The 7,211-nt window shown below is 41.6% G+C and overlaps 1 long non-coding RNA gene across 1 annotated transcript in view; it reads right to left on the reverse strand.

The window, feature by feature from the left end:
• LOC130540525 (uncharacterized) overlaps positions 1–5,683 on the reverse strand; it is a 42,990-nt gene extending 37,307 nt beyond the window's left edge. The window contains exon 1 of the long non-coding RNA XR_008954510.1: positions 5,347–5,683. This is a non-coding gene — a long non-coding RNA (uncharacterized LOC130540525). The remainder of the gene's footprint in view (positions 1–5,346) is intronic.
• Between the last annotated feature and the right edge of the window lie 1,528 nt (positions 5,684–7,211).

Below are 7,211 nucleotides of genomic sequence, written 5' to 3' on the forward strand. Positions count from 1 at the left end.
AGTTAACTCAGGGTCGTGAGGAAATTTTTGGGCTGGCTCCTCCTAAAACTAGTATGGGGAAGGATTTTTTTAGTTTTGTGAACCTCTGGGAAATTAACCAAAAACTCCCCCACAGAATGTATTAAAAACAAGAGGCCTGAATCATCTATTTTCGGGTCTGTGTTATGGTTGGATTTTTAAAGGTGAAAAATGGCTATGGTAGAATTAATATTGAATAAAAAAATCAGTGGTGGCTTCATATCTTGTCCTGGCTATGTTAATAGGAGAGGCATAATTTGTTACTCTGAAATATTAAAATTCTACATAAATGGGTACTCCTTATGGATTGATGAGTCAACTGAAACAGAAGGAAGGAAATTGTATGGTTCGCTAGAGTCTTGCAAAGTTCAATGGAATCTTCCATAGAGTCCTTCATGCTAGTCTTTACTCACCAGTTAAAGCCCAGTGGCCACCCACCATATACGTAGCTACCCTGGAGATGTGCTGGGGCACTTTACCCAGTTTTGAAATACATCTGGATGTTCCTAACTCAGGGCTTTATATCTGTGAAATTTTGATTAGCATGTGCTGAGCAACTGCTTGGCGTTAACTTTTCATACGTGAAATAGAAATTACGGACATGCTGAAGAGACACTTTAGGTTGGACACTCCCACTCCAGAAATAAATCAATGAGACCATTCCAGATTTTTCAAGCATCTTAAATAAAGGAAATTCCAGCTCGCCATGCGAAATCCTTCTGTAGAGAAAAGGAAGTGGCCCAAGAAGGCAACTTATTCTGATGAACAGTTTGTACATTCAGAACAAAAGTGAGAAGAAAAGTGGTAATTAAATCATGCGTCAAAGTGCACTCAAAATATTCTTTTTAAAAGCTTATATATGACAGCACAAGAGGTTGCTAGTTACATGTATTGTTTTTAAAAATAAACATTAGGTTCGTGCAAAAGTAATCTCAGTTTTTGCTATTACTTTTATTTATTTATTTATATAAAATTTTTAAGTTCTGGGGTACATGTGCAGGATGTGCAGGTTTGTTACATAGGTAAACGTGTGCCAGGGTGGTTTGCTGCACCTGTCAACCTGTCACCTAGGTATTAAGCCCCATGTGCATGAGCTGTTTTCCCTAATGCTCTCCCACCTCTGCCCTCCTCCAACAAGCCCCAGTAAGTGTTGTTCCCCTCCCTGTGTCCATGTATTCTCATTGTTCAGCTCCCACTTATAAAGGAGAACATGTGGTTTTTGGTTTTCTGTTCCTGCGTTAGTTTGCTGAGGATAATTCGCCATTACTTTTAAATGGCAAACACTGCATTTACTTTTGCACCAATCTAATAGTTACATTTTTAGAACATTTACTTCCATGGACTAGGGAACCTAAGATGTTATCTAATTAATTTTTATAAATGAGGTCTGGTTGGGCTGCGGGTTGGTTGGACGGGTTATTGCCACTTACAAATGGATAAAAGTGAAAGGAATTTAATAGTCTTTTCTAAGGTCACAAATGGCTCAGTGGTGGGATGATTAATTCACACCCATGTGGGCGTCAGGGGACTAACATCCTATTTCTCTTCTGAACTATATTATCCAGGAGACCTCCATAGACCAAAGGCTTAGGAGAATTCCTGATGTCTTCTCTTCTCCACTGCTGGGTGGTGATGTTATCCATCCAAGAAGATAAAAATCATAGAATATAAGGACTGAATGAATCTTGGAGATACTTTAATGCAGCTTTCTTCTTTCTATAGATAAGCCAGCTTATGCCTCTGAAAGGTTATCCAAAATCAGGCACACATGATTAAGAGCAAAATAGGGACCACAACGCAAGACTTCTGGCTCTTCTATTACAGCAACTGAAAGCAACAGTGAACATTACTTCATTTATGGTGTAATAAAACCAACTTCAAAGTCCATTTAGGCCCAGATGACTCTTGGTCTCATGCTTGACACTTCTGTTACCTATTTGAGGCTTACTGTTCAAAATATTCATAGACTGTACTTAAGGTACCATGTGTTCCTTCTGGTAAATCAAAAGTAGTTTTTATGTTATATTTAGGGGCAGATTTCATCTACTAGCATAAAACATTATGATAAACTCTCCCCACCCCCTAACAAAGGCATTTCATTCCACATGTCGTGAGCAACTGCTTGCAGAGAACATGCACCATGTGAAAAAGTAATTATTGCCTTGCCTAAGGAATGAAGCTGACTCTATCAGCATGTCCAGGCTTTTGCAGATAAGTGAGCAAAGCCATGGCTTACTAAGAACACTGCAATTTTTTTTAACCTTTTGAAAATTCATTCTTTTCTAATGATTAGTTATGGGGGAAAGTGAGTTAAGTACTGCTTGACAGTTTGCTCTATAGAAGCTCTGTAAAATCACCTCTCCTAGTCTTCTTTGATATAGAACCAGCCATCTGTATCGATGACTTCTTTCCCTCTTTAATAAGTTGTAAATTGAACAGCATAATTCTTCCCATGTCCAAGACTAGTCAGCCAAAATACTGTGTTCGGAATTTGGCTGGCTGTATGTTATAACTTGTCTGTCATCACTTTCTTTCATTACAGCCCTGTGGTTGGTTTTTATAGACTTTAAGGATCCGTTCGCTAGTGATTCATTTCATTTGGGTATATGCTACATGTTATTCTGTGCTTGTGTTAGACCAAAATGTCACATTCCACAAGTGTGTCCAGATGATCACTAAGCATTGGAAAGGAGTCAGTTTTGGAGTTGGCCAAGCTTCCTTCTATAAGACTTGTCTTTCAACAATTGATAAGGTTGATCAAATCTTTCAGCTTCGATCTGTTGTGTCCTTATTTCATAGAAATGGCCCATTTTTGAGTCTTAGAGTTTACTCTCTTTTTACTTGTGAATATATCTGAAATGAACACTTACTAAGACATAAATTCCAGTGAAAGAAGGGTCTTTCCTTTTGATTATCCTCTTTTAGAACTCTCCAGAAAAGGAATGGACAATCTTTTAAAGAGAGGCCTCTTTGTTAGTGGAAGTATTTATCAAGAGAATGGATTTCCACGTTAATCAGAGATTGCAATAGGAACTTCCTAAAACTCCTTCTGAAGTTAAGATTTCTTGAAACTCTTCTCAAACACTTGGTTTAATGTAGGGGGCGGCTAGAGGAAGTTGAATAAATATAAAGAGCAAGTTTTTGTTTTGTGATCATTAGTATTAGTTTTACTTGAAAAAGTAAAGGTGTTCTTCATTGGTTTTTGTTGAAAGAGTCCTACAGGATAAGGCTTTTGTTTTGGAACAAGAGAAGAGCGGTTGAGCTTGTTTGGTGTGTGGGAAATAATTTTAAAGTGTGACAGATATTTCTGTAGCAGATTCTTCTGCAGCAACAGCCAGAGACTGGTTTATTGTTTCAGTAGGGAAGTAGGTATCTAAGTCAAAGGTAAGATGGGGCAGATGTGCAGATTGTCTCCTCATCTATTTACGAGGTAACCTTTTTCTAAAGCCAGAAAAAAACAGCTAATCATTGCATCTTCTGGTTGAGGTGGTAAACAACTCAGTTATCAACCGGCAGAGCATAGCTGTTGGTTTATAATTCAAGTCAACCGTGCAGGAAGGAGGGAAGTAGAGGAGATGCAGTTTCATTTCCCATTAACTCCCCTGACCTGAATTAAGGTGGGAACTGAGGAGAACATCTGTAAAAATAACAGCATGCAAACTGTACAAGGACAGGGCCATGCCCAGTTAACCCGCTGTTTGAGGTCTAAATACTTTTTGGTTATTGTGCAATATGAGTAAAACATCCTCAGAGATGAATCATAGCTCTAGAATTTTAGATTATCACTGCCTATGACAATATAAAAAAATCCATGCTCCATTACACCAATTTAATAAAGCAATGTGGCATCTACCTGCCTGAACACCAAAGACACGCAACCTTATGAAAAGAAAAAAAAAATCCAAATATTCATTCTCAGAGAATCGTGATTTCATTGACTGGATCAGTGTCGGCTGCCTTCAGTATAAAAACAGGACAACTTTGAATATATCAGAGACTCTCCAAATATCACCATGGAGATTTACTAGGAGCCTTCATAAATATAGTGAGTAATAAAGCAATTTCTAGGGACTATATAGTAATCTTGAATTCTGTGATTCATATAAATGTGAATTATTAATAGAAAATAATCAAAATGATTTAATAAAAGTACATGTGTTCACATAGAAAGGGGGAAGAGAGGCCGGGAGTGGTGCCTCACGCCTGTAACCCCAGCACTTTGGGAAGCTGAGGAGGGTGGATCACGAGGTCAGGAGTTTGAGACCAGCCTGGCCAACATAGTGAAACCATGTCTCTACTAAAAATACAAAAATTAGCTGGGTGTGATGGCCTGTGTCTGTAGTCCCAGCTACTAGGGAGGCTGAGGTGGGAGAATCCCTTGAACCTGGGAGGTGGAGGTTGCAGCAAGCCGAGACCATGCCATTATACTCCATCCTGGGAGACAGAGTGAGACTCCGTCTCAAAAAACAAAAGGGGGTGGGGAGTGGGGAAGAGAGCACTGCTTAGATATTAGACAAAAATCTGAGATTTCATTGCTTTTTCTATAAGTTATAAGGTGATACCATGGAACTGTGGGCAAGTCCCTCAACAATCTAAGCTTCCATTTCTTGATCTCCAAAACAGTGGCACCGAGGTTTGCCTTGCTTACTGCCTTGAGAAGTTCAGGAGAGACAGTGCTTGTGAAAGTGTGAGTCAATTACTATTTGTTTTCTTGCATGTGGCTTGTAAGGAAGTCAGATAACATAAGAGAAGTGAGTGACTGAGTGTTAAAGTGAATTACCAAGGATGCTGGAACTTGAAATGCTTCTGTGTGTAGCAATGCAGGCCGAGCTGCCACGTGCTATCCTGTGTGTCCCCGCTCTCCCCGCGTTGCAAGCCCGCAGAATGCCCCGCATCCACTGAGCCGTGGCCAGCCCTACGGTGGGCAAGCCTATCAAGCGCAAACATTGGGAGGGTTCTGACTCTCAAGTGTCTTACAGAAAATAGAGCCAGGAGCTCCATCTGGCACTCCATTTGCTAAATGTCCCATTGATGTCAAACGCCAGGAAATGTGGCTGTTTAAAATCCCAGGGAATAAGATTTCCACTCAGCAGCTTTCTAATGTACGCGCAGCACTCTGCGAAGCAAAAGCCCTTGCTGAGCAGTCTGGTCACAGCCCCTTACACACAAGCTCTCCGGGCCTCCACTAAGAAGTACAGACACAGGGCAGAGGAAAATGGACTTATCAGCTCCAGTGGCTTAAAATATGCCGGATGCCAATAGAGGGCACTGTTGCATATCTACAAAAGCCCACGCTCCGCAACCTAGCAAGACCACCAAAGCACTCACCTCCTTCCACACTCTGGCTGCAGTCCTAATGATGAACAGGAGCGATTAAAGTGGCAATCCCACAAAAGACGGCTTCTGGTCAAAGTTCATGACTGCTTCATCGCCACTTTGATATTTGCAAAGGGGCTTCATGATCATTTTCAGTCCTGAGTCATCTCCAGTACTTTTCTGCAGAATGCTAGATCTCTTAGCTTCACTTTTCAGAAGACTGAAATCCAGAGAGGTTACCTAGATGACTTGAGCCCATTCAGTCCAGAACTAGACAGAGATAGAAAACTCAGGGTTCCTGAATTCTACGCTGGAGAGTTTTCAGAACGGTGCATTGCGAGCTTTGAATGAAAAACATCAACAGCCTGCATCCGCTCTTGACTCTTTAGGGGAGGTTGTATGGCTTGGTGATTTACTGGGACTTCACAGGCAGGACTCCTGTCCCCACCACCTCCTAATTGTCGTTTATCCCAGTGGAAGTTGATAACTGATAACCAAACCTGCAAGTGAGGCCCATTCTGCAGCCCAAGAAGGAGTTAGGGAGGGATAGGAAACAGACACATAAAATCAGGCCAAATAGTGAAACTGATTGGAGTGCTTTGGGGTATCAATGTTGTATCCTAATTGTCCTTTATCACAGTGGAAGTTGATAACTGGTAACCAAACCTGCAAATGAGGCCCATTCTGCAGCCCAAGAAGGAGTTAGGGAGGAATGGGAAACAGACACATAAAATCAGGCCAAATAGTGAAACTGATTGGAGCGTTTTGGGGTATCAATGTTGTATCCTTCAGTGATCCCTCTCAACTATTAGTTAACTGAGAACAGATTGCCCCGAACTTGGGAGCTGTCAGATCTGTTTCTCGCACTCTCCCACCATTGACCCCTGACTCCTGCAGAATCTCATTTTGCATCCCACATTCTGAAGGCATTGAATCATTTTTTTTGGCTAAGCACATGTTGGCTCTGGAGTCACCTATATACAGAGTCTTTGCTGCTGCATTTGAGGCCTGGTGACATGTTATATTATGTAATGTTCTGGCAGTTAAGGAAAACTCACGCCCTCCCTGTTATGTATGAAGTGTCATCTCAAAAGCAGAGACTATTTCTTGCAAAATGGCATTGATAAATGGATAAACGAAACCAACTGACAACATCCCCGTAACAATGCAGTATCCTTCACTGCCAGTTTATTTCTAGAACACCATTAGGCAAAAAAGAAGGCTTTGTGGCCTAAGTAGGTGTTTTCATATATTTCGGAATGACAAATTAAGACGACAAGGATTTTCAGTCAGGCCATGACAGTAAATGTGCGCTTGTCACTTGTTGTAATGCTGTCCGGCAGGCCATAAGGGCCAGGCTTTACTGCATGGCATACTGGGGAGCAAAATCTCTCTGGTGGCATCTTTCTGTCTGGCACCTCACTCAAGTTAGAAAACTCAACCTAGAAAAGACTGTTGGTCCCCACATGGGCAAGTGTTACTTTCGCTCTTACTAAACCCTGTGCCAGTCTTGGGGCAGTCGGAAAGGGTGGAGGAAAACAGGGTGCTTTGATGGCTCTGGCCTGGTCTCAAGTGACACACCCTAATCTGAAGGGTTTGTGCCCACATCCTCTCCGCTGCAGCTGGGTGGCTGTTGGCAATCACCTTTGCAAGCACTTGTGTGTACCGTGCCAGCGGTTGCTCGTGCCAATTAGAACTCAGCTGGATCTTGATATAAATGGGCCATAGGCTAATCGTTCTGGGATACATCTTAAATTAGTCTGGGAGAGTCAGAGACCACTGTAAAACCATTTGGCCCAGAGTTTGTGCAAGTTTCTCTGATCCAAAATGGCACCTTGGTATCCAGCTGTCTTGGATGCAGACAACTCTTTCACCTC

The sequence above is a fragment of the Pan paniscus genome, chromosome 8 (assembly GCF_029289425.2).
Source record: "Pan paniscus chromosome 8, NHGRI_mPanPan1-v2.0_pri, whole genome shotgun sequence".
Taxonomy (NCBI): Eukaryota; Metazoa; Chordata; class Mammalia; order Primates; family Hominidae; genus Pan; species Pan paniscus.